This window comes from Coturnix japonica, chromosome 20 (assembly GCF_001577835.2).
Source record: "Coturnix japonica isolate 7356 chromosome 20, Coturnix japonica 2.1, whole genome shotgun sequence".
Taxonomy (NCBI): Eukaryota; Metazoa; Chordata; class Aves; order Galliformes; family Phasianidae; genus Coturnix; species Coturnix japonica.
Genome location: NC_029535.1, coordinates 10,339,370 through 10,365,996, shown reverse-complemented (window position 1 = coordinate 10,365,996; position 26,627 = coordinate 10,339,370). Strand labels below are relative to the sequence as shown.

Genomic DNA, 26,627 nt, shown 5'->3' with positions numbered 1-26,627 from the left:
CCTCCAGCAAGGCCATCTCTGCAATAATGGAGAGTTTAAACATCAGCTCCTTGTCCTGTGCTAATCGTCTTTGCCCCCAACCCTCCATCCAGAGCAGCACAATTCCAGCAGGATGCTCAGCTTCTGGCACCAGAATTTGAGATGGACACAGTTTGACTGGCAAGAAGCCAGAGAAGAGTAAACAGGAATGGTGAGAGGTTTGGAAAACAGGATCTGTAAGGAAAGGCGGTAGGAATTGGGTTTGCTTAGTCTAGAAGAGACAAGCTGGCAGTGTATTGAGGACACGCGGGGCATCAAAGAAACCACATTTGCTCTGTTTAGACTGCCACTGGCTCCCCTCTGTTGACAGCAGTCCAGATTTGGGGGCTGGTCTCTCTCCCACTGCATTCAACAGGGAACTTTTCCATTGGCTTCAGTGGGGGCAGTAACAAGCCGTAGTATCTGTCAGCGCAGATTGCCAATGGAAGACAAACTGGAATTGCTAAGCACTGTCTGTAACGAGAGATCATTTTTTTCCCTCCCTCCTCCTCTCCCCCCAGTCCATTTTCAGACCATAACCACATTTTAATGAATAAAAAGTTGTTGTTTCAAATCCTTGCAGAACTGCAGCCCCTGCCAAGCCTGTTTTTCTTCTGGAAAGACAGATGGATGTGCTCACATTATGGTAGTTGTTTCTTGCGTGCCATATATTTTCAGTGATGTTCATGAAACTCGAATTAGTGACACTAATAATGACAAATCAGAGGGCTAATATTGTTTAACCCTGTTAAAGAGTGTTATTACATTTACATGCTCCCACAGAGTAAATGCTGTTTGGCTCAGACATATGTCTTGCTATCTGTTTATTTTTATGAATCAGAAATGAATCAGCAGTCTGTCTAAGAGTGTCCCTTACATTCACTTGTCTTACATACCACCTCAGGAGGAAAAGAAGAAATCAACCAAAGATACATACCAGGGTTTATCAAATCATTCTGTGTTCAGTAGAAGCATATTATTTCTGCATTAATTCTAATAGATACAAGAAAGTTGCAGGTCTACAAGGACTTATCCCAAAATGCTGAGCCACAAAGCTAGACCGTGCTCTAACTGATGCAGTATGCATTCCTTTAGAGATAGTAAAGGCAAAGCAAAACCTTCGAATTAGGCCTTGGGTGTGCGTCTGTCTGGTTTGCACTGCTTATGAGCAGCCCCTTTTCCTCTAGCCGACAGGTCTCTCAGAATGCAAAGCACAGATGCACCACATCGTCTCTGGCATTATGTCCTACAAGACCTACAGTGATTTAGAGCTGGGGAATGATTCCCTCTCAGCACTGCATACAGCAGATAAATGGAAGGAAATGACAGGTCCTGTTGAGATGCTCCCAGCCAAATCTTGCTTCCATCCTCAGGGACTTTCAGGAAAAGGGCTCGGATCTCTGGAAAGGCCTTTGAGAGGAGCACCCTGCCTTTCCTGATGCCCAGGCCCTGCTTCTTCTTGGTAAGGAGCCAGTTATAGGCCCGATGATTTTTGCCTTAAAGCCTAAAATCAATTTACCGCTTCAGAAAATTGACCAAGAGAGTTATGTAAGAGGTACAAAAAACATCACACTTTCTTAGAGCAGTAGACATTCCAAGAATTGCAGAAGGTAATTTAAATTCAACTCAGCCACCACTGTTGCAATATTGAGGTTTTAAAGTCAGTTTATTTATATTTTAACTTTGCAGTTTCCCATAAGGTATGGTCAAAGTCTTTAACACAATCACTGACATTAGGAATTCTCGTCCTCCTTTTCCCTTGCTCCTTATCAAGCGCACTTTGTTTCCTGCAATGGTTTATTGGGACCATCTGCATCTCCTCCTGTTTTCTCTCAGGCATGGAGATAAGATTTCACCTTTGGCTGTCTGGTTGAAGTCCAGCTGGCAGTCGGGACGCGTTCGGCCGCGGCTCTGCGCCTGTTGCATGCCTGTGCCAGGCTCACATGGTGCCAACAGAAGGGCCCACGTGAGCCACTCTTCATGCTTAAGACCTGCTTCGTTTTCCTCTTCCGGGCATCAGAGCTTCAGAACTCACTGCTTGAAATAAACATCTCAAGTCCTTATCTGAGAGGTTGAGCAATCGGCTGCGTGTTGCAGTCTGTGGTCCTCACTGATGTGAGAAGGGATGGCGAGTCCTGCTGGGATGACGAGGGCACTGTTTGCCAAACCAGCACCCAATCTGCTTTCTGAATATTTTCAAGCTGCTGTTGGTCCCCGCAGCTGCCCCATCTCTGCTCATTGCCCTCATTCCTGACCTTGTTGCCTATGCTGAAAGCACCGTCACCACCTGTGTGCTTGGGCCTTACAGCCCCGTGTCCCAACAGTCAACTCTGTGCCAGAGAAGAGCAAGCAAGCTACAGCCATGCAGAGATGCCCAGGATGGGTAAATAGCCATAGGAAGTCCTGTCATTTACCCTACCCAGCTCAGAGTGCTTCTGGATGTTTGGCTGTCTTGCTACTCTCCCCTGGTACTGACTTTTGCCTTATGCAGTACTTGAACGTAAAGCAGAAAAGCCTTGATTTCAGCCTTGGAATGCTTTGCAGCAGCAGCCCGCTGCAATGAGCTGCACTGAGCAGCTGGGAAGGAACGCAGCCCCCCTGAGCCAGGGCACAGCTCCCAGCAGTGGGGAGGGAGGAGGCAGAGCCCTCCCCCAGCTCACCCAGCAGCCCTGCAGAAATGCTGCGGTCTTTGAAGGTAATAGGAACAAAACCATTTCCTTTCTTCCTTCCTTCCCTCGCTCCTTTTTGGAGACACATTATCCGCACAGAGGGTCAAGTATCTAGTTAAATGCTTTTCAGAAGCCCAAAGTGAAGGTTTGCAATGCAGACAGGCCGTCTCGAGCCTCACTGTACATTTTCCCAAGAAACTGAAGGAACACTTCATGTACTGATTCTTTTGTTTCCTGGCTTCTTTCCTTTAATATCTTTATTCTTATTTTTTAGTATCTCATGAAATCGAAGAACCCGCCAGTCTTTGCTCTATTTGATGTTTTAGAAAAGCCAAAAAGACAAATCTGTAAAAGCACTTTCTATGTTTGTCGGATTCTTTTTTCTCCTTAAACACAGGCTGCAAGTCTCAGAAGAAGTCAAGGACTCGGTTTTCTCTTTGTTTTTAGTGCCTGGCTGCTTCCAACTGCATTAAAGTGTCAGCTCCAGATAAGTAAAGGAAATGAAAACAGAGAAGGTCTGTGTAAAAGAAAATGTCTGTCCTTCAAAGTCTGGAGAGATAGAAGCAAATTTATAGTCCCCTGAGCAACGTCCAGGGAATGTTTTGGAGCTTTGAGGCCAACAGTGGATGCTGGAGCAACAGTCCTCAGCAGTTCTGTGCATCCTTAATGCTGCACTAAGGCCTGAGCTGCTTCTCATCCAGAGAAGCAAAAAGCAGATTAAACCTGGAAAGGGGCAAGGAGAGGAGGTCCCTATGGGCCACTGCAGTGGTGAAAGCATGGACTGCGAAGGGCCCAGGGATTGGAGGCAGCCGCTGGGCAGTACAAAGCGCTATGGAGCTGTGTGTTAGACAAGTTCATCCCATACACCAGGATGGTCACTTCTTGCTCAGTCTTTTTTGGGATGTGCAAAGGAAGGGCTGACATGGCTGTACCATCTCTGGATCTCGACAGACTTGGATGAAGGTGGTCTTCCCTTAAGTACCTGCATACGAGCATCACAGCTTATATAATCATTGCTATTAGCATGATGCAGTCTTGCTTATTTGGACTCATGATTACCTGAGAACCAAGGCTGAATTAATTTACAAACAAAAAAAGGCACAGTAGGTGTCTGTCTCATAGCTACAGAGAAACGCTTGAGGGAAAAGTGAACTTCCCACTGTTCTTCCACAGGAATATTTCTGAGGTGGTTTTCCCTCAACACCTGGAATTCTGTGCACTCTGCAGCGGGCAGCCCTGCCTTGGTGTGGACATGCAGGTTGTACCACACAGCGCTGGGCACAGCACGGAATGTTTTAAAGCCACAGCATGCAGAATTGCACTATCTGTGGAATCAAGACTAATGCATAAGAGTTACCATAACAACAACACCTCGACACGCTGCTTGCACAAATACCTGAATGGATTCAGCGCCCCGTTGGGTGAAAAACATTTACCCATTGAAGGGGTGGCTGCTGCAAATGCATGACTGCTTGAGTCCTGATTTTGTAGCAGGAAATCAGTCTGTGAGAAAAGGCCTTCACAAATTACTGATTGGAACTGTATTGCTTTTACCCAAGCAGTGGAGGTGCTGGCTGCTGTCACCCACTTGCTGGCTGAGTTCTGCTACTGGAGAGCTTGTAGGGTTCATGGCAGCAGAACAGAGCTCTGTGGTGGTAGGCACTGCATGAACATATGACAGCAGGAAAAGAAAGAAAGGTCCCAGAGATAACCCAGCACAGGGCAGGGAGGGAAACAAAGCACAACTATATGGCAAATGACAGGTTATCTTCGGGAATATGTGCCTGTTGGAGGAAAAAGTGTAGCTATCCAAAGTAATCTAATGGAAAGAGATGTAACAGGAGCAGAGACAAGGGGGAACTGAGCAGGGAAGAGAGGGCAGCACAGAAACAGGTGAAGTGATGGGGGTAGCTGAAAAGAGGTGATCCCAGCAGCCCAGCAAACAGCCCTGCTGTCCCACCCAGTCGTGGCTGCTTTTAAAATCCCTTAATGACTCCCATTTCCCTTTGTTATTGCAGTTTTCTCCTAAAACACCACATTTCACAAGACTCTTTGCCCTATGGAAAGGTTTGGGGGTAAGAATTCCTTTTCCTTTTGGGTTTTTATTTTGTTTTAATTAGGCATTTTGCTGGTGCTCAGCGTTTTGCTATCTTAATCCCACAGGTTTTCTGTTTAGAAGCCAGGCAGCTAAATGCCACACAGTTCCTTCCCCTTCAAATAATTCTTCCACCCATCCTGGCCATAGTGAGGCAGCTCACACTGCACAGCTGTGCACTGTATTCACTCCCATTGAAGAGAACTCAACAGGGCAAACCCCACACCCAGCCCTGTGCCTTCATTCTTCTCCTTTTCCTTGCAAACAAAGTGTGAGGCCTTCGGTTTCCTTTAAGTTTCCACAAGCACTGCACTAACAGAGATCCCTGCCTGTTTATTTGTTCCCAGAAGAACAGTGCTGGATTTTGCTTACAGTCCATCACTGCTGTTACAAAAAAGATCTCAAGTCATTTCTGCTCCGCTCGCTTTGAGAGTGATACTCAGCAGTGAGAGTCTTTGTGTATAAGAAACCCAGAAGTGGCTTTTCCTAGCATTATAATTTGTTGTACTTGGGTGTTACTGAGCTGCTTGCTGTAGTCTGCAGGATCCCACAAGCTTCTCTTTGTCCAAGTTGGTCACACAGTAGTTTTAGGTTCCCTCTGCAGCAAATGGAGGAAAAAAAGGGCTTCCTTGGATCTGAAATTTATCCCACTTCAGATCAGAACTATTCTGAGGGGTCTCTCTTCCCCACCGAGCATAAAGGCATCGCAGGGCAGGTGCCCTGCTAGGAACTTCACAGGGCTGGCTGATGGCTGCCCTAAGCTGCTCACCACCTCAACAGATAGGAAAAGAAGTTAATGGGAAAGAGAAGTGAGACGCAATAGCAGGAGGTGGGTGAGGAGACTCAGAGAGATCGGGCACTGCCTGGAAGTGGCACCCAGCACAGGGCTGAGATGGCACCCAGATCTCCTGATGAGCCCCCTTGCCTGCAGTCTGTACTGCATGGCTCTCCACTCTGTCAGACAAAAAGGATATCATCATCTATTTCCTTTTTCTCTTTCTTTCCAGTAGTTGCTTGTTAATTAAGCACTTAAAATTTTCCAGAGCAGATGTAAGACCAGAAACCTCTAAGTTAGATGGAAAGAACTCGGCATTTCAGCCAACGTGAAGTATCCAGCAAAAATAAGCATGCGGGAAAAAGAAAACACAACACATTGTGCAAATAATATTGCTGAGGGAAATATAAAAATTACATGAGAAGGGCAGACAGGGGCATTGCGCAAAGGTTAAGGAAGGAGAGTTAGGACAGAGGAAGGGTTGCTAATTTCACTTTGTAAGCACGGTTGCTGAACAATCCCCATTCCCACCCCCCACCCCAAGGTCTCTGACCCCACAGCACAGCCTTACAACCATGTGGGTCCCACAGCCTTCAGCAGCTGGGAAGTGGGGACAGGATGGGAGATGGCAATCCGGAATAGGCCCCTTGCCAAGCACCCTGCCACCAAGCACTGTGCTGTCCTGCACACAGCTGACTCGTCCCATGAGCTCCTTGCTGAAACTTCCCATCTCATTCATTGTACCAAATGCTAGATTTGTCTGTTGTGTGGCTACAGAGGCAGAAACCTCTACAAAATGACAGCCAAGGGTAAACTGATTATTGGTGGTGGCCTGACCCGATTTCAAACATAACCCTGCCCTGAGTGGACAGCAGGACTGGGTGATCTCCAGATGTCTCCAACTTGATGTTCTGATTCTCTGACACAGGTTACCATAAAGAGCTGTAGAGATTCAGGAAAACAACTCTTCAGAGAACGAGAAACAAATGGTATTTCAAACCACAGTTGATGTTCCTTAACAGAAAAATCCCCAGATGAACTCAGCTCCCCTGAAATCGTGAAGTAAAGAGAATCTCTGCGAAGAGGTCATCAAGCCACACTGTGATGGGTGAGCCAAGGAAACCCACGAGCCCAGTCACAGCGGTTTGGATCACAGCTGCCCCTTCAATGCCAGTGAGTGAATGAACACCTCGAGACATCCAGGAAAGGATCTCTGCAGCACAGGAGAACAAACTTTGCTCAAAAGAGGTTATCAATGGGACCCCAGGAGAGCAGTCACTGTGAAGCTCTACTTCATTCCGTAAATGTTTTGGAAGCAATTACTTCATCTTGTTCTTTATTCACAGGATTCACTTAACTGATGACATTATAGCTCAGTCCATTAAGTAAATGGGTTATATATTTTCTCCTGGTTTTGGTGAAGTAATGTTGCAGCCCATGTCGCTATCATTGTCAGCAGTCAGTGGGGACCGATCCTCATTTGTTTAGTGAGGTTTACCTCAGCTGGGATTGTAAATATGAAATAAGTGGCTCTGGATATTTTATAACATTGGAGCAGGATTAAAAAAAAAAAAAAAAAAAAAAAGAAAGAAAAAAAAAGAAGAAAGCAAGTGTTATTTTCACAGAAATTCCTGGCAGCTGCACTGTTTATTATGAGAGGAAAACGGAGCAAGAAAAATTGGCGTGTCATTCCTTAAATGAATTTATATCCTCATTTCCTTTAGAAAATGAATCCATGCTCCATCTAGCCATTTTCCATCAGTCTGCAGGGGCAAAGTTTGCGGAGCACAATCGAAACACACAGTTATAGCGTAGGCCAGCGTGCCACATAAGGCTTTATAATAAGATCCTCCCCCACCACTACTGCCAGTAGCACTTATAAAGGCTTTCTTTCCCATCAGTTAGCCAGGCAGCAGCAGCTCAGAAAATAATTGGAGACATGCAGTCAGAGCACTGGTCAGCAGGGCCAGAACGAATTGGAGTGCAGTCACTGCGCGTCCCTGTGCCATCATGGCACTGCACTGTAGTTCCTCTATAATGTCTCTGTTTCCCAGGGAGGAGAGGCAGCAGGCTGGGGAGATTTGCCAACAGATAAGCAAACTGAGGAGGCAGTTAGAAGCACTGAGTTTGGGAACTGTCACAGAACGCTGTCACTCAAAAGAAGTGTCTCACAAAATCTCCCCAACAACCTCATCCTCCTCCACACTCATCCGCCTCCTCCGAGGGGTGGTGGTTAATATCCTAAATACAACACAACCGCCTGGAAAGCGCTTTTCATTTTGAGTCACCACTTTGCTATTTCTGCAGCCACACAGACAGGACGGTGGAGCTGATGTCATGAATCTGCTCCATACAGGAACAACCTGGGGAGCTGGGGCTGCAGTTCTGAGGAAAAGGAGGCCCTGGAAATGTCTTCTGGGGATGCTGGGATGCAGGAAATGCAATGCTTCGCTGCCAGGAACATAAAGGAAAAGGAGGATAATAGCACTGTAATGTCAGTTCTGCCTGACTCCAGTTTGTTTTAAAGCACTCTCCAATCAGAAAAGAAAAAAAAACAACAAAAAAAAACAACAAAAAAAAGGGAAGAAAACCTAAAAAAAAATAATAATAAAGGAAAACAGGAGAAAAAATGTTGCATTTGTTGCCAACACTTTTTGGATCCAGCCTTTTTATTCTTTTTAGCTGAGATTTTAAAAAACACCCAAGAAAGAAGTTCAAAGCCCAAAGTGATTTCAAAACAAGAAGCTGAAGGCTCCTGCTCCAGCAGGCAGCTCGCTGGGACGGGGTGGCAGACGGGGTGGGAATGCCAGACATCAGGTCCTGGCAGCCTGACAAACACAAGGGAGGGCCTGAGAGCAACAAAGCTGGGACACGAAACCCACAGACTCTGGGCGATTTGGGTCAGCATATGGCTCAACGCGCTGACTTTGGCCAACCTCAACGTGTTTCAGCCTCCAAGGTGCCACCTGCTATTTTCTCACATCAGAACTGCAGAGCACTGATGGCACTACGGAAGCAATATGATTTTCTCTTCATACCACACACACGTTCCTGTATAAATGGGGTGCTACCGTGCTGTTTACTTACACAACATCTGATCTACAATTCTCCTGGGTTTACTGAGAGCTCGGGGGACTCCTGACGGGTATTTTGGCTGTTGAGTGAGAAAGCAGCACAATTGGTGTGGGCTGGGGTCCCTCAGCAGTGGCTGCATGAGCCGCTTCCCCCGACAGGCGCTGTGGCTGCGCACAGCCTGATGTCAATGGCACTATTATGATTTCACCCAGGCTCGCAGCTCCGGCTGCAGTTTCCCTCATTCCCCGAACAGCAGGGAAGGTCTAGACGGGAGCTACAAAGATTTCCACATACACAGACACAGATTTTTTTTTCCCCCGAACTGCCTGTTTCACCAACCATGAGAGCAAATCACAAAGCATATGAAGGCTTTGTGCTCTCTGACCTGCTTGGCCGGCTTTCCTCAGCCCGTCCGAATGGCTCTGCTGGCCCAGCTCTGCACACAGAGGCGAGCTCGAGCCTCTGCTGTAGACAAGCTAAACTTTGGGGGAAAATAGATAGTTGGTATTAAAGTTGGAGTGAGAGATACATGGCTGTGGTAGGGGAGAGGAACTGGGATGGAGAGAGCTCAAGGCTGGGGCTGGATACACAAGAAATCTCCTTAACAGCATCTTTTCTTTGCATGTGAGACTGGAATCTGCATTTGGATGTGAGCTTCTCTCCTGTCCCTCTCATTAGCCTGGGGACAGACAGAAACACGGGGACCAAAGCCTCGTGCATGGGGCACTGCTGAGGTGTGCAGCTCCACAGAGGTCCCAGACCCCGTGCTGTGCCCCACCGCCTGCAGAGAAAGGGCCTCCAGCATCCAAGGGAGCTTCAGTCAGGGCTGAGCAGAGCACACAGCACTGACGTTGCCCTCGGGTCCTTGAGCAAACCATCTCCAGCCCATCAAGCTGTGGATCACTGCCATGCAGAGACTCTTGGTCTATAGAATAACTGGAGAGAGACAGAGGACACGATAACTCAGGAAGGGCATTGCCCCAGGAAAGCTGGCACTCATGATGCTCAGGCAGAGCTATGGGAGCCCAGCTCACAGCCTGCCCCGGCCTGAGGGCTCGCAGCCCCCAGCTCAGAGCTGTCTGCACACTGCAGTGCTGGGGATGTGGGCTCCAGCAGAGCCCGGAGCAGCACTATATGGTGTGATGGAGCTGCCAGCCCAGGGGAGTGCTGTGACATCGCTGCGTGACTCTGCTCTGTGAATCCGTTCCAAACAACAACAACGAGCAGCAGGCAGGTCAGAGCAAGCAGTGATTCATGTACTCAGAATGGTTCTTCTGAGAAAAGCAGCCATGACCAGAGGCGATTTCAGCAGACAGCACCACTTGAGCAGACCTGGCTGCCTCCAGGTTCACTTCCTTGAAAGGGCTGATGGCAGCGTAGGCAAAACTATGAACAATATGACAATAATCAGTGTGTGTGTAGGTTTAGAAAGTTAAAAAATGGGGAAAGGGACAAAAGCCCACATGGGCAGGAGAGAACAGCCAGGAGGGGCACAAGCACAGCAGGTGCTGCTTGTGTTGGAGCTTCTATTTTTCTTAAGAAAAATGAATATTGAACCAAAACTTTAAATGTACTAAGAATAAACCATTGCATCTCACACTGTCTCTATTTTAGTGAAGTATTTTTCAATTTTCAAACTCTGCAACACAAGAGGAGAAATGGGACACCCCCAGATCTCTGCCTGTTCCTTCCAGTCCATGCAAGAGTTCCAGGTATTAAAAAACACAACAACATTCAGAAGAACAGAAACAAAACCACCCAACAACCCTTCAGGAAGTGAAAGCTAAAAGAATACGTTTCATTTAATGGTCCCTCCTTCTTAGATCTGTTTGACATCTTAGCGTCAGGTGCTACAGTTGGAAGCAGCTGCTATTGTATTGGTGCCTGTTTGCTTTTCTCTTTGGAGTTTGCACAATCCCCATCTCACAATGGAGCATGCCAACAGTTTCAGTGCTGGAAAACAGAAATAAACAGAGGAACAACTGTTCTGCATTATGCATAGCGACTAGTGAAAATTATTTTTCCCCTTCTTCTCTCCTAATGACTCACACCTTCCAAAATCCCATTATCTAAAATCCACGTAACCTGCTTTTCCTCTTCAAGTCAGTTCCATTTTTCCCTCTCCAACCAACCAACTTAGGAAGAAAAAAATCTGCATCTCAGTCCTTCTCATTCTGTGTCTTATAAAAGCGACCTGACCTCCACCAGAAGTGATGGGGAAACCTCCAAAAGCTTCAATTCCTTTATGAGAAATGCAGCTGAACTTTTAAACACCCCCCTCTAATCCCTCACAAGCTCACATTTCACCTCTACCCTCCCTGGGCTTACTGACAGGGGAATACCTTCCCAGAACGGATGTACTGCAGTAATTAATCCACCGTACATGAGGCAAGTAAAATTCTCACCTGCACTTTATTCTGGAATGAAGCTTATTTTGTTCTGGGTTCATTCCTCTGTGTGGGCACAGCTTTTGTTCCACAGCCCTGGCAGCACAGTGCACAATGACCCACTGGAGTGGGACGTGTCCCCACACAGGTAAACCAGGAGGACTTCAGAGAGACTGGGCTGCAAACCGCAAAAAGCCACTGGGATTGGAACTGGGTTCATTCTCGTTTCAGATGCACGACCTCACCTACATGTCCATCCCTGTATACACACACCTTCAGGAGGGTCTCATTGCTCCAAGGTTGTACCCATGGTGCCAGGCCATTGCTCTGACCCCTTTCTGGTGGAAGCAATTGTTCAAGCAGTTTTTCTAACTCATCACCCAGCCATGAACCCAGAGGAGCTCAGTGGCACCTCCTGGCACTGCTGGTTCCCCCCCATCACACTGCATGCCATGTGCTGCTCTGCCAGCTCTGCCCATCAGCACTCTGCCCTCAGCCTCACACTCTGGTTTCCCATTTTTTTTTTCTGTGGGAACATAATACTGCTTTGGGGATTCATTAATTGATGGATATAGAGAGCTTGGAAAGCATAAAGCACGACAGAGGAGTTAAGTGTTATAATTAGGAGCAATTCTCATCCTGATTACAATGAGGTAAAAGCTGGAAGTCTTACACCACCGAAAGATTGAAGCTGATAAAAAAAGATCAGAAGCGGGGTCTTATGATTTTCAATGTAAACTTGGGCAGATTCCCTGCTGAGTTACATCTGCAACTGCACTAAGATCATGGAACATGACAACTTGTTATTTCAGTACGAGATATAGGGAAAATGCCCTTTGAAAAAAATTAAACAGGAAGGAAATTTTAAAAGTGTTTTCTTTGGCTCTGAAACATATGCCCGGGGAGAAACTGTTCTCAGCAATGCAGTGGATCTTGAAATATTTACTGGGTCTGGCATTTAACATAATCTTTCTTGTATAAACGATATAGGAAAAACACATATTATCTTAGACTGCAATCTAGTGTGAGGATGAGATGGTATTTTAATAGGGCTGCATTTATCAACTGTAACAAGGGAGGGAACGTGCTCCAACCCAGCGCGCCTTGTGGGCAATGCAAGTCAGAGTCAGTGACTGCGACCGCCCGAGAAGCGTGTGATGGGAGGAAGGCAGACGGACAGACAGCCTGCAGATGGACAGACAGCCTGCAGATGGACAGACAGCCTGCTGGGAACGAGGGTGGACTGGAAGGTGATCTCACAGTGCGGCACCCACTGCCCATCTTACTGGGATCCCATCCCCTCGCTCCACCATCCTGAATGCTCCTGGAAACCTGAATTTCTGACTTGACTTGCGATGGGATTTGCATGTCTAGCCAGTGACACTACTATTTTCAGAAGTAATTACATTTTTGATTATGCTTTTTAATAGCTGGTAGCTGTGGCTTTGCAGTTTTGTTCCTGTCCCTCTTGGACGCACCTTGGAGCAGCACCAGGAGCCTCCACTTCACTTCCAGTGAGATGTGAGAGTGTGAACACACAGCAAGGAAGGGGAGATCATGTATGTCAATGTGTGCAGCTGATCTCGCAGCCACACATCACAGCTGGAGACTGAAACCAGAACCGGGCAGTGTGTCTCAGAGCCATGGGAACATCCCCTCAGCATTTCCCAACACAAGTCTGGAGAAAGAACGAGGAAGACAGCAAGGCCCAGATCTGCAGTGTGCAGACAGAGCTGGTTCTTGGAAAAGCACACCAGCTTTCCTCTAAATCAGGCGTTGGGCTGAGTGCTTGTAATTGTAGGAAAAAGGGAAGGCTGTCATATAAAAGCAGCCACAGCAGAAGTGAAATAAATGCTTCAAAGAGGGCTCATGCAGGAGCAGACACTGTATTGAGAATCCAGAGTCAGAGAATTCTCTGTGACCTTGGGCACGTTGCTCCATCTCTTACCAGCTCAGCCTGGCAGCTGGTCACTACGCACACCAACCTCCCCGCTGCTCCTCTCCGTGGAAACAAACAGAGGTGTGGAAGAATAAGGGTCTGTCTTTTCTAGAGATCCAAAAGAAGGAGAGGTGCAAATAAAACAGAAAGGAATTAGAAGGCAGCTCGTTTTGATTCAGGCAGATCCTTCAACCTTTTGAAGTTTAAAGGATCCCTGACTTTCCTGAAGCAGTCCCAAGACTCCCATGCACCCATTTGCAGAGGAAATAAAAGTCCCTGTGTGCTGGCTGCTCATTAATTTGCTTTTCTTTTCTCATCATTTGTTTGCTAGCTTGTCTGCTTGGGAAGATGGTGTGGGCTTCTGGGATTTTCTAGTCATTGCCTAACCCACCTGTTGTAGGGCCCACCAGCGTTTAATGGCGCTGAGCACCACGGAGCTGCAATGCCCATAAGCATGTCTGTTCCCAGTCTCTTTGGTGTCACTCCCTCACAGACACCCTTTAATCAGTGGATTTTGGGTGTACAGCAAACCCTGCACACACGGAGCACAGCCGTGACGCATACTGGAGCACTGCTGGCTGCAGACCCCAGCAGGCACCGGTGCGTCCCATCCTGTCCAGCCAGCTACAAACAGCAGCACAGAGCGGCTGTGATTTGGCATCTCATTACCACAATGACTTTAGCAGTTCAGGTAAACATTTTCAAATTGCTACTAATTGCTGTTAATTTGCGTGCGTGGCAGCCCAACAGGATATACAGCCCGGGTGGCAGAGGGCAACGTTTGGTTTTCAGGTCCTAATTTTATCTCACTTTTTAAAGCCGGGTTTGAACCTCCAAGGTTTTGACTTCTTCAGATCCCCTTGTTATGAAGTTATGAGAAAACATTTGTGGTGGGGTGATTTCCTTTTGCCCTAGACAGCTGTCAGGAGCAGCAGAATGGCCCAAGGCAAAATCTGATGTGGGCGAAAGGAGTGGCTTAAGCCAATAAGTTAAAGTGATGGGTTAGAAAGCCTGGGGGAAAAAAATGAGCCAATAATTGCTGAAAACCTTCCTATTCTGCTAGGTTTATTTAGTCAAATTCAGTGGCCCCTCTCCAGGCCTTCAGCCCTCTCCACACCTTAAAGAACCTTATCCAACGTTTTGCTGCTATTGTTTAATGACCCTGAGCATCAGCTCGGTGTCAGGCTCTGCAGAACAAATGCAGCCCCTGCTAGGCTGCAGGAGGGCAGCATGGGGATGGGAGGGGTGGAGGGGTTGGAGTCCAGAGCCCACCCTGCATTGGTTGTAGCATGAGCAGCAGTGCTGGACCCCAGCTCCAGGCTGCCTCTCTGAGCACACATCAGCAGCCTCTGGAGACGTCGTTGATGCTTAAACATCTCAATTTTAGGAGGTGGGAGATCACCTGCTGCTTGGAGTCCTGAGATCTGAGCAGTGTGACCAGGTTCACAGCCTCTCCAGCTGAACCAAACTGGAGATATCCATCACCTCTGTGGTGTTTGGAGTTCAATGGGATTTAAAACATCTCTTTCTTACACCCCAGCGGTCTGCAAGGGGATTCTTTTAATGAGCATCCGGCATAGGGAATGGATGAACACTTCCACCAAAGAAGGTGGAAAAGTGGATTTATGTCTCAGATTCAGTTGTCACAGATCACATTTGTGCTTTTCGAACAATTAGACTTTTTATGAACAAATGCGCATCTCCTCACCTCCAAAAATACCACCTGAAGCAAAATCTGTTTGAATCTGGAAAATTTTCAGAGGGGAGGAAGATGGAGGGCAACTTCTGCCTGCAAGAAAGGACCTCAGTATTTGTTTCAACATTTTCCAAACAGTAATTGCAACCTTGATGCGCCCTTGGCTCTGGATGCCAGCAAAATCCAGAGCTGTGCACCAATTTGATCCCACATAGCTTGCAAACTGCAGCTTTTGGGCTGGCGGCTGCTGCTGCCCAGAGCTGCGTGGGGGCTCAGGAATGGGGGCTCCTCCTGCCCAGCATGCAGCACAGGGTCCACTTCTGCCCAATGTGCTGCACCCCAAGTCACTCACAGCCTGCAGCCTTCTCTGTTTGGACACCTGCCACACAGTGCTTCACTTCGCTAAGCAAGTATTCGCAACACAAATATAATCGCCTTCCTCCCTGGTAGCCTTTGTGCTCCAACTAATTTTACTGGAATGCTCATTTTCATTCAATTAGAAACTGAAATTATAGTAATGCCAGATTATTATTATTATTATTCCTTTAAAGACTCTTAAAATTCAGCTTTTGCTTCTTCTGCTAAATGATTGCATGCAGACCTGTCTCTCTTTGGAGGTCTCAGCCTGAGCCTTCCACGAGGCATTCACACAATGCAGACTGGCTGGTTACCAGGTAAGACTTTATACAAAGGCTGAATCTTTAATAGTCAGTCTCCTATTGATTCACACAGGCAGCAATGGTGACTAACAGCTGTGATTCATTGGCACCTATTGGTGTCAGGGCGTTGGGGTTTCTTTTTCACTCTTCACAACCTCTTCCCTCTGCTTCCCCCAAACCCACATACTTTAAATACGTGTCTCTTACATTCCGAAGGAACAGAATGAGAAGGCTGTATTTTTTTTAATGGTAGCTCTACACTTGTAGTAGAATTCGCATCCTTTTGTGTGTCCTATCTGCAGCTATTTTAGAGCCACGTGCAAGTTTCTAAAACCTCTTATATATACCTACTGTGCTGTTTATCCTTTTTTGTTTGTTCACTTGTATCAGATAGGAAATATGAGATGAAATCAAGTATATGGCTTATAAGGAAACAACAAATGACTCATGACAGGTATATTTCAAAATTAGCTATTCCTTATCCATTGTATAAATGCAGACATACAGAACCCTGCCCAGAATCCATCCATATTACTCCCACTGAAATGAATAAAATCACAGTCCTGTTCATACACAACTGGGTATAGCACTTTTGATTCAGTCAGAAAGAAACAGCAAGGCAGGAGTCTCCAAACAATGATACTAATAAAATCCATACATTTTCAGAGTAGTTCAGTACTTCAAGGCACAAGCAGGTTACACATCCTTGTGCCGAAGCTCTGGATGCATCCCTGTCCCTGCAGAGTTAATTCAGGCTTCCTTAACAAGGAGCACGACCCTTCAGCAGCATTTACACTGCTGGTAGGCACCAGCCCCTGCCTCACCTGGCTCCAGACCTGCTGAGAAGTGGTTATATCACCAGGAGATAAGGGCCAAGAACTTGGAACGTGGCCACCCAAGCCATTTCTGGTGAACAAACCCTTCTCTTGGTTGTGCTTGCAGAGAAGCAGACATTAACAACTTCAAGCTTCACTCCTAATGGTGCAAAATTGTTACCTCTAGTGATGGTTCTTCCACTCTTTAAGACATGTACGTTACAGGCAATGGAACCACAGCCCTTCTTCCTACCAGAGCTCCTCTAGCTCCTGCATCCAGCTTTATACTTCCATTTCTCCTCCTCACCATCCTGCTTAATGTGAGCAGGAGCATCAGGCATGAAGTCTTGGCCTCGTTAAATCAAGTCTGAATTTTACCACTTGTGACAGTGGGGCCAGCATTTCATCATAGCCCCTCTTTCCCCAGCCCTGAGCGATGGCAGCCAGAGCTTAACTGGGGTAAAGCTGGGCCACCGTGCGATTCAGTTAATTAGTGGGTCATGATTTGACAGTTGCAGACACACCACCAATTGCTTCTGTGGAACTCTGAGCCCAATAAATCCCAAATATTTGAAATTCAAGCTCAGACTTAACCCACCATTCCTTTTTTTTTTTTTTTTTTCCCCTTTCTTTTTATTTTGCTTCAATCCAGTCTTAAAATCCCTTCCCTTGGAGCCTGTCAAAGCTGCCTCCCCAGGGCTCTCCCCATTGTGCCTGTCCTTGTGCAGTCCCTCTGCAATGCCCCAGCCATGCAGTGGATGCTCAGACTGAATTAGTAAGCAGGCCTGCGTCTGATCTGCAAACATAACTCCAGCTTTACTTCCCTTCCCTTAATGTATTCCAGCCTATGCCTGGGTAGTTAAAATCTTCAATTCCTACCACTCTCTCCCCTTAACAGGCCTATTTTATTTGCACAGTCATTTCACAGTCCAGTTGTTCTTTCTGGTCAGGTGGCCTATAAAATATTTCTATTACTAGTTTACTCTCTGAAACATCTCCAAGTGCAGCCCATAATGACATAGCAGGCCCATTCCAGCCTCTCTCAGATCCCCACTCTCAAAGGCTAATAAATCCTTTTTCTTCTCAAATAGCTCTCTCTTCTCTCATTCCCTTCTCTCCCTCCCCAAACAATCTAAACAATCTCTACTCTTTAATGTTAATATCTCTGTTATCTTCTAAGGAAAGTGCAGTTGCATCCTTACCTATTTCCCAATGGGCAGTGCCTACACATACAGCTCAACTTCTAGCATCCACACTGAGATGCAGCAATAAGCATCCCCTCCTTCCATTGCCCTGCACATACAGCCCAGCCCCTTCCCAACCTCATCTGGGACTGATGGCTTTGCCATTCCTGGTTGGGGTAAGCAGGGCTGCTTCTTATTTCTGTCCATCTTCCGGCAAGTCTCCAGTTCTCCAACTGCTTCTAATTTGTCTGGGAGGGAGGATCTGGTTAAAGTCAGGGATTTCTACTTTTTAATGTCTCTTCTACTGTATCCCATAAATATATTTAACGAGCCTTTCCCACTCCCACTGAAAGAAGCCATCGTTCTGCCAGTTGTGGTGTAGGCTGGTTACACACAGCAGTGAGAGATGAACACCGTGCTTGGAAGTGAGACTGTCCTTGAGGTGTGCACTGTGTACCCAGACCTGCAATGCCTTACATTCCTCCATCTGTGCTTTCTCAGCGTGTACTTCTGCTGCAGTGGGAGAGTGAGTGGCACCCTGGGAGGTTCTTGTGCTCAACCAGGTCCCTGCAGGCAACCGGAGTGGTTAGGAGTCACTCCCATGTGCCAAGGGTTAATAGTGTGTCATTAAGCACCAGGCCAAACTTTGAGGAAGTTCACTCAATACTAAACATAAATATGCTAAAAAGGAAATTTGGTCCTGAAATGATTTAGTGACTATAAAATGGAATTCCAAATATGTTTCTATTAGTGATCTGAAGAAGAGCTAGGGAGGATGTGCAGAGTTATGGCCAGTTCACAGCACCTAGCAAAAGAGGACCAGACAAATGGGAAGAGAAGAGCAATTTCCCTCTTTTCATCTTGCAGCCCTGCAACCGGATTCTCCAACACACTCCACGTTGCTCCCTGGCACCCGGGGAATCAGCTGGATTGCGCGCCATAGGAAAGCTCTGCAAACACTGTGGGTGTTGCTGACACAGACACACATTCCCACAAATACCACTCTCATGTTAGATACATCCAACCAAGCAGCCAAATGGTTTAAAGCCAAGCAGTGGTCTCAGAGCCAGTAAACTACAGCCCTTGGAAATCCTTAAGAACTCCAGAGGCAGAGTGCCCACTTGCTATGCACTGTCCCACGGCTGCTGCAGTCTCCTAGCTATGGGTGGTGCTGGTTTTGCAGACTGTACCACAACTGAACCTGTCAGGCTGCGACAAATGCATCTCAGACCCAAGAGCCAGAAGCTTTGGATGTGGTACCTCCAGAGTGCAGCCCTCCAGGAGAACTTGGTGACATCCAGAGCAGAAGGACCTGGTGCTGTACCTGGAATTACTAGTCTCAGTCCCATGGGAATGAAGTTGGGAACATCTGAGGCACATCTCCTCCTCCAGATCTTGGAAATACTCCCACTGTGGTTTCCCAGACCCCGGTGTTGACACATCTTGCTGGGCCTTATAACACAGCAGTTGGATTCGGTCAGTACTGAGTCAGATGGATTCCACTTTTGCCCTGAGTCTATTAGCATAACATTGTAGTCCCTCTCACTCTTCCAAACTGACACACAGTATTGCTGAAGTTCCTAAAAATCTGGGATGCTGATTTTCTTGGTAAGCCCAAAAGATTTCTAAAAGGTTTGGAAGGAGTCTCACAAGTTGACCTCAGTGAGGTCTGATCCATTCCTCCCATGGATGCGTGCCTTGCCTCGGGGGTCAGATACCAGCTCAGTCAGTAGCTGTTAAAGGTTTGATCCTCCCATTGATTTTGTATGCGACTGAGATGAATGAATTTTACACCTTTATCTGTAAATTTTCTCATCTGAACAATTGGCTACTAAAGATTATTCAAACCCATACGTTCAGTGAGACCAGCTTTTCTGGGCCATGTGGCAGGGTAAGGTTCAGAGTAATGTTGGGCAGGTCTCCCTATGGAGGGACCCTGGCACTTAATGGTATCCGACATACAGGAGCAGTTTTGCTGGATAAATGACACAGTTAATTGAGGTAAATCGACAATGACAGAGACAGCGAGAAAATTATATTGACTGTAATGTTTACAAACACTCGTCACCTTCCAGCTCACTGATGAATTGGTAATTTTTTTCACGGGAAGAAAAGATCCCTCTTGCTTTAAAGAAAGCTGTTTGATGAGGCACAAGGGAGACAATCAGACCTTTAATTCAGTCTGACCTGCTCTGTCATCACGGCTCTTTGTTTCCCCACCTCTCTCGCTCTGACCTTTAGGACTGAGCACTCGGTGGCTGCTATTTATTTATTTATTTGGACCAGGTCACATCAAACGGATCCTGCTTCCCGCAGATAACCTGAGCGCAGAACATGAATGCAGACTTCCCCTATTGTGTCCCTTTGCCTCCCTTCCCCCCTCCTCTCCCCCCTGCACCCCCCCTGCCTGCACGCTCCTTTGCACAAAAAAAAGCACACCGAGTCCCCACTCAGCAGCCCACCTTGAACAAAACACTCCAGGACTCTCGAAACAGCAGAAGTGCTAATCAAGCAGGGCCCTGTGCTGTGTGCTTCTGCAGTGGTTGCCTGGCATAGAAATGGGCTGTCTGGCCGCAGCTATGAGGTAACGTCTGGCTTTTTTGCCAAGCTGCAGAACTAGTCAGACACTCCCTGGAACAACATTTCTTCAGGAAAAAAAAAAAAAAAAAAGGAAAAAAAAAAAAGTTAGGCAAGAAATGATCTTCCAGAAACTTCCCTGCATCTTTCTGTGCGGGGTTTCTTTTTTTTTTCCCCCCCTCACAAAAAGTTACATAACCGAATTACTTAGAATGCAATGGCTTTCGTCAGCTGATTTGGGGCAGTAATCTTATGAAACTGATTTGTCACACCAGGCACGCTGGAAATTTGGAAAGGGGAAAGAACACACCGACACAAATGACGTACACACAGGGATGAACCCCACTCTTCTTCCTGCACCGCAATCTAAACCCATCAGCTATTTTCGGAGGGGAGCTGAAGCAGCGCAATACAAATGCAGCAAGGCAGAGCTAACCTGCATCTGCAGCGGCTTTTTTTTCAGCGCCACCGATGAATCCAATTAAGCAGTGAGAGGAATGCTTTGTTACGCTGCAGCAGCCCTTCTCCTTCCCTAAGAAGTTTCCTGATCGAGTCAGGCTGCAGAGTATTCCTGATGTGGACTACTCTGCTTTTTACAACGGCACTGACAGCTTTATTATTTTTTTCCCGAAGCAAAGCAAATATACAATTCATTTTCTACAGCAAAGGTCGAAGAATAATCCGAGGAGACGTGGCTGTTCCTTTGGAGTTTGAAAACCCCTTATATCAAATAAGTGCGTGTTTCTCAGTCAAGAATTCAGGCTGTCCCTAGGTGACACCCCTCGAAGAGTTAATTCCTGAGAAGCAGCAGCTTTGGAAAGGTACAAGGAGGAATGTCTTGTCCTCAGGATAGGAGCAGCCAATGAAGCCGGGTGCTGGTGATGTAATGCTGCAAACCTGGTGCATCATTGGTTCCGGAGATATTAGACTTGATATGATTTTGGAGAGTTGGGTGAGAGGAGTTTTTTGCAAGAAGAGCCTGTAAATTTCCCCGCACCAAGGACACCTCACTTAAATCCTCCAGTGCTCCTCAGCTGGGCACGTCTGGCCAGGAGAAGTTTGCTCTGATGATGATAATTCTGTCTGGTGTCTTCTCGGTACTGTTTAGCTATTCTGCACTCTGCTATCTGGGAGGCATTTCTCTGAAGTCAGCCTGTGCTGGAATTACTTCTGTAGCCTCCCCATGAAATTGAAATGAATTTTTAATAAAAAGCAGTTGTTTTTTCTTTGACTCACCTCTGAACTCTTAATTGTTTCAGGCACCAACTTCCATTCTCCCAGCTTCTATTACCTTCCTAGGTTTTCATCTGCCCAGTCTTATTCCTTTAGCTGATTACTTCATGAGGAGATTGCTGATGATGTCTTAAATGATTCTCTCCAGTCTGGGCTTGTTCTGGAGGGAGCTGCTCACAGCCCTGCAGTGGCAGCCCAGGAGCACAGAACCTCTCACTCCAAGCTCTGGGGATGCAGCGTTTGCACCAGGCAGCAGCCCCTGCTGTCACTGCTACCCTGAGCAGCTCAGCTCAACTGCAGCCACATTCAGTCCTGGGATCCTCTGACATTCCCATCCCTTTCACTCATCCCCCATCAGTGAAGCAGTCTCATACAGATGTTAACACGCAGGGCTTAGCACTGCTGTCACGTGCTTCATTTCCAAGCAAGAATAAGAATCCTGAATTTCCCTCAAAACAATGGGGGAAATATCATTTCAGTTCAGGTTTTTAATTTTATCTCAATAAAGTCTGAGGCAGAGTTCCAAAAAGATGTACAAAAAAACAAAACAAAACAAAACAAAATGATTTACTATTTATATAGGGAAAAAAAAACACCTGAAATAATGAATTCTGGCAATGAGCCGCCTGCCATCACCTCCCACTTCCTTCTGAAGGACACTAACACAGTTCCAATGAAACCAGCTCATGTTAGTAGTGTGTTTGAATAGGATTAGCGTGGCACCTTCCTGAGGCCAAACCACCACACTTCCGATAAGGAAGGCAAAGAGATGAATGGAAGGAAGCTTTGCACCTCCTCTCCCTGCTCTGTACAACCTATGTGTGATGACACCAGCTACTTCTGCCTTCTTTGTGTAGTGCAGCCTTAAGATCATTTTAGAGAAAGAGATCTCTAACTATGCTGGAGAGTCTGTGCCATGGCCCAACTTACCTCAAGGTAAAAAATGACCCTATGGTACAAGCACACAAGATTGAGTTTACAAAGCCCCACCACGTCATTAGTTTTAACACTGTTTATAGATTTTGATAACGAAGCCTGTGATGTTAGAATGTAATGACAATGAAATCCATATTCAGTGATCCTTCAGTTACTGTTCCCAGCAGCACAAAGAACATCTTTTCTAGACCTTCCTACCTCCTAAGGAGACATTGTCATGTTGGCTTTGGAAAATTCACATTGCAACAAATAACATGTTGTGCTGAGACCCTGCCCTGTGTGGAGAACTCGGGTATGGCTGTGCTGGGTGTTTGCTATGTGTTTTATAGAAATCCATCTCGCTTGTGACTTCAGCTAGCTGAACAGCTCAAAATTGCTGTAATAACAGTGACAGCTGTGTTTGGAGCTGGTTTTCTGTATGTGTGTGTGTACGCTGCTTTGCTACAGGGAGTCTTTCCATTTACTTCAGGTAGTTTGAGAAAGGGTCTTTGCACTGGTAAATATCTTCTGCAGCACAGACTTTCATATGAGCCAGCCATTAACACAAACCGCAGGGAACATGCATGCACACAGGGAATAAAACTAAACACGGAGTTTGGAAATATGGCCATCTCCAAATAGTCTTCTGTTACAGCACAGAAGTCCGGTGGATAACACAGGATGCACCACGGAGTACCACATCTTCCCACTGTGCTGAGAAATTCATGCAAACTAAGCTCACAGAAATGCTGTCCTGCTTACAGCCGCTCATCGGCTGCATTCCCAGAGCTCCCTGTCCTGGTGCTGCTTAAAACCTCTCTGCAGACAATGTGCTGCAGGCTCACAGCAAACCCCTTCTCTGGCAGCCGTGGCCTCAGCCCCACCAGCCAGCCCAGTGCTGTATCCTTGTGTGCAGGCAGGGCTGACTGCATGGACAGATATGGTCACTCACCCATGGCAGTGACTCCTGCAGCACACCCCAATGGAAGATGCTCGGGTGTCTTGTTGCCATTGTGCTTCTTCACAAATTGCTCACATTTGAAAGCAGAAAAAATCCTCTCCACATGACATAAAGTGGCAGTTTAAGTGTTAATTATATTTTCATATCGGCACGTAAACTCCAGTTTGTAAGAACATGGGAGTCCTTAAAATACATGGTAATAAAAAATGAAAACAGTTAGTGTTCTTGAATCAATTTTCACATTTACAACTTTAAAGAATAGTTCCCTTTTTCTGTCTCGTGTTGTCAGCTCTGTATGGCTCTCTGCTTGCCTTGTCATTTCATCAAGAATATGTCAGCCTCCCATTTGCAATGCTTCTTTCAATTAAAACAAATATCCCAAAATACCACCACCAATAAATAAATAAATAACTAAAAAGCAGAAGCAAAGTCTTAACAACGTATTAAACCATGTGGGCCTGGTCATCTGAAGGAAGGTGACGAAGTTATTCTATCAACTATCAGGAAGATTCGGGCTGTAATTGTGAAGAGAGTATCCTTCTACTACTGCCAATGGCCGCCATCCATGTGTACTGATTGCCGGTCATTGCCAGAGGTCATTAGTGAAACACAGAGTATCCTGTAGATATCATTTATCACAGCACCTGAGGGCTTTCTTGGGAATCACAACAACGGGACCTTCCACACAGATGATTTACTTTATTTACTGGATTTCAAAATTCAAAATCTGTCCAAGGTCATCACAGTAATGAGAAGCACGAAGGTAAAAGATGCTGACTGCAGAGTGTGCAGAACCTTCCCGATACCTTCTAAGTGCTCATTTCTAATTCCTAAAAACTACTGACTTCTTATTTTTAAGCTTCTCCAAACTCCCTCAAATCCCAGGAGCCCGTCGCAGCCTTCCAAACCCCTAGCAGTACATTTACTTTCTTCTGCGTTAACTACTAGACCTAATTAAACAACACTGTCTCATCTGAGTGGATGATATTCTTACAGTCTGAATACAAATTAAAATTCCAGTTCTGTTAACATTCAGGTCAGTTAATCAGAATAAACCTCTTTAAGAGCTGGAAGACTAAAGTGATTTCAAAGTCAATCATACTCAACACATTTTTAAGGATGTCATTTGTAATATTCTCTGTTGGTTCCCTTTAAATAATCATAAAAAAGAACTAACCGGTCTCAGATCAGCCCTAATTCAGTGGAAGAAAAATGGAGAGTTTGCTGTGAAGGGTTGCTAAAGAGCTTCAGTCTCCAAAGGGCAGGCATGCAGCCCTGCGTGTGGAAAATTGTACAGACAGTTGCCAAAACAGCATGTGCAAATTAGACATCGTGCACATAATGAACTTGTTAGAAGACTAATTCAAGATTTGCATGTGGAAATCCGAATGTAGAGCTGCATTATTCCTTGTGAATGCAGATGTATCTATTAGCTTGTGTATTTTAACAGATGTTATTTTGAAGCAGTATCCCAAGTCCTCACAGTACAGAAATTAATAACCACAGACTGCAGTTTCTTGGAGCCCTTCTCTCTTACATTGGACATAGTGACAGACACTCAGAAATGATGAGTTCTCAACCCACCCTCATAACAGATATTCCACACGAGGGAAACTGTATTACTTTTAACTACTTTCGTTTACCTATTAGTGAAATGGCTTTAATATTCCTTATCTGCAATCACACGCACACTGTCACGCAATTAGTGCTTGTAATTCACATTGAGCTCTGCAAACGGTTGTGTGTTTTAGAACAGAATTAAGACTTGAATTGTTTAACCCAACCATTTTCGTACTGCAAATGCTAATCACTTGGCAGTAACTTTCTCATATTAAAAAGAGGGAGGAAGAGGGAGAAGGAAACAGCCATCCAGGTACACTGGCACACTTGCAGGTGGGCTGGGTTTCCCTAATTGGAGCTGGCACGTCAGTAACATAGTGGGCTTTAGATGGGGGTGTACAGAAGAGCGCAGAAAGCAGAAGCTGTGCTTCTGCTCAGTGAGCACTAAAAGGCCGTATTTGGTGCCGTGTGCTGGGGGAAGCACCCACCCACTAATTGCTTCAAATGGGGACTTTCAAAATGTGCATGCCGTGGGTAATTGTTTTAGGTCTCAGCTGCAACGATGACAAATGCTGGCTTTGCTTAGCGTGCAGTTTATATATTGCTAAAATACATATAGCTGCTCAGGTTTTAGGCCCTGTAATCATTCTTTCTAAAGTGCAATGCTATTTTCAGCTTTATCTTCATTTTATTCTCATTGAAAATAATTGCTGTGATTTAGAGACTGTCTAATGCCCTGTCGTTATCTCCAGATCTCTGGTAGTGTAAGTCTGCAGGCATCCAGTGGTGAACCTAAAAGCTGCACAGATTTTCAGGTTGCAGCGTGTTAATCTTGTTCAGTATGTGGAATGATCTGTCTGATTGGGAAGATAAATGTGGCCCAGCTTTAGATGCACTTATTCTGTGTTTGCATTTGTAAGTTCAGTGAATGCGAGGAAAGAGAAAATAAAGAAATAAATCATCAAAACAAACCAAAAGCAAAACCAAAAACAAACAAAAAATACTGCAGGAACAAAACGAAACTGAGGCAAGTGTTGGCTCTGAAGTCACTAACCTGATATGTCCTGCCCAAGTGTGCGCTATCCATAGAAACTGAAGATAAATATTATTCTGATCACCTTGCAGAGAAAGAAATTCACATGTAGGAAGTCCTGAAGTACAAGGATAGTGCAATCCTGACTTTGTCTTAGTCATTAGCCAACCTTTGGATGGTTTCATTATGAATAAGACAGCACCGCTGGATAGTCTGTGTCTCAGCCTGTTGTACTGACACAGAAGATGGAAACCAAGAGACTGAGATCGACTCAACTTTGCTTGAAAATTACCAGATCGTTGTTTTCTGACCAGCCAGTCAGCAAGAAAAGCAAGAGGGAAATGCATTTTACAACAAAATCTATACTTCATGTCTATCACTGGTTTATTTGTTCCCCGTACCCATTCAATAGCCCCTCCTGCTCTTGTTTCTTTCCTTCACTGACGGATACAACAAGAAAGAAGACACTAACTTTTCCCAAGAGAAGACTCTGAGGCCCCTGCACCACATGGCACATCACACCCCACATCCCAGTACCCCCAAAGGTCTGTACATGCCACACTGCCCTCTGGTTCTCAGGTCCAGCCAGGGGAAATCTTTCCTATGAAATCTAGTAGAAGCAGTAAAACGCTATCGCATGGATTCCTAATGGCTGGTGCACATCACACCTCCCATGTTTTCCCTCACTCTTCTCCTGCTTTCACCTGGTTGGCAATACCCAGGGGTGTGGTTTGTGTGTGCGATGAGCCAGGCTGAGAGGCAGGTTGTTATCACTGCTCTCGCGGTGCATGAGATTATTTTTTTTTTATGTGTTCCTACTTGTAATTTTATTGCTCGGTTATTATTTCACAGTGCTCTTTATTGCACTTTTTACTGCAGGAGTCTTGTGAGTATTGGTGTTAGATATCAGGGAGCAAGCTTCAGCTGCTGCAGTCTGCCGGTGAAAATAGGCAAGAGGTGCCCAGCAGAAACAGGGCTTTCTGTCTCTGGGGTCTGCATGGTGCAATGTAACCTCAAGACGTCTGGCTTAGTCTGT

At 46.0% G+C, this 26,627-nt stretch overlaps 1 long non-coding RNA gene across 1 annotated transcript; it reads right to left on the bottom strand.

Moving 5' to 3' along the window:
* Positions 1 to 827: 827 nt before the first annotated feature.
* Positions 828 to 19,963, bottom strand: LOC116654289. The gene is made up of 2 exons (XR_004309419.1): positions 19,775 to 19,963; positions 828 to 3,669 (listed from the first exon to the last, which is right to left on the bottom strand). It is a non-coding gene; the product is annotated as an uncharacterized LOC116654289 (long non-coding RNA).
* Between the last annotated feature and the right edge of the window lie 6,664 nt (positions 19,964 to 26,627).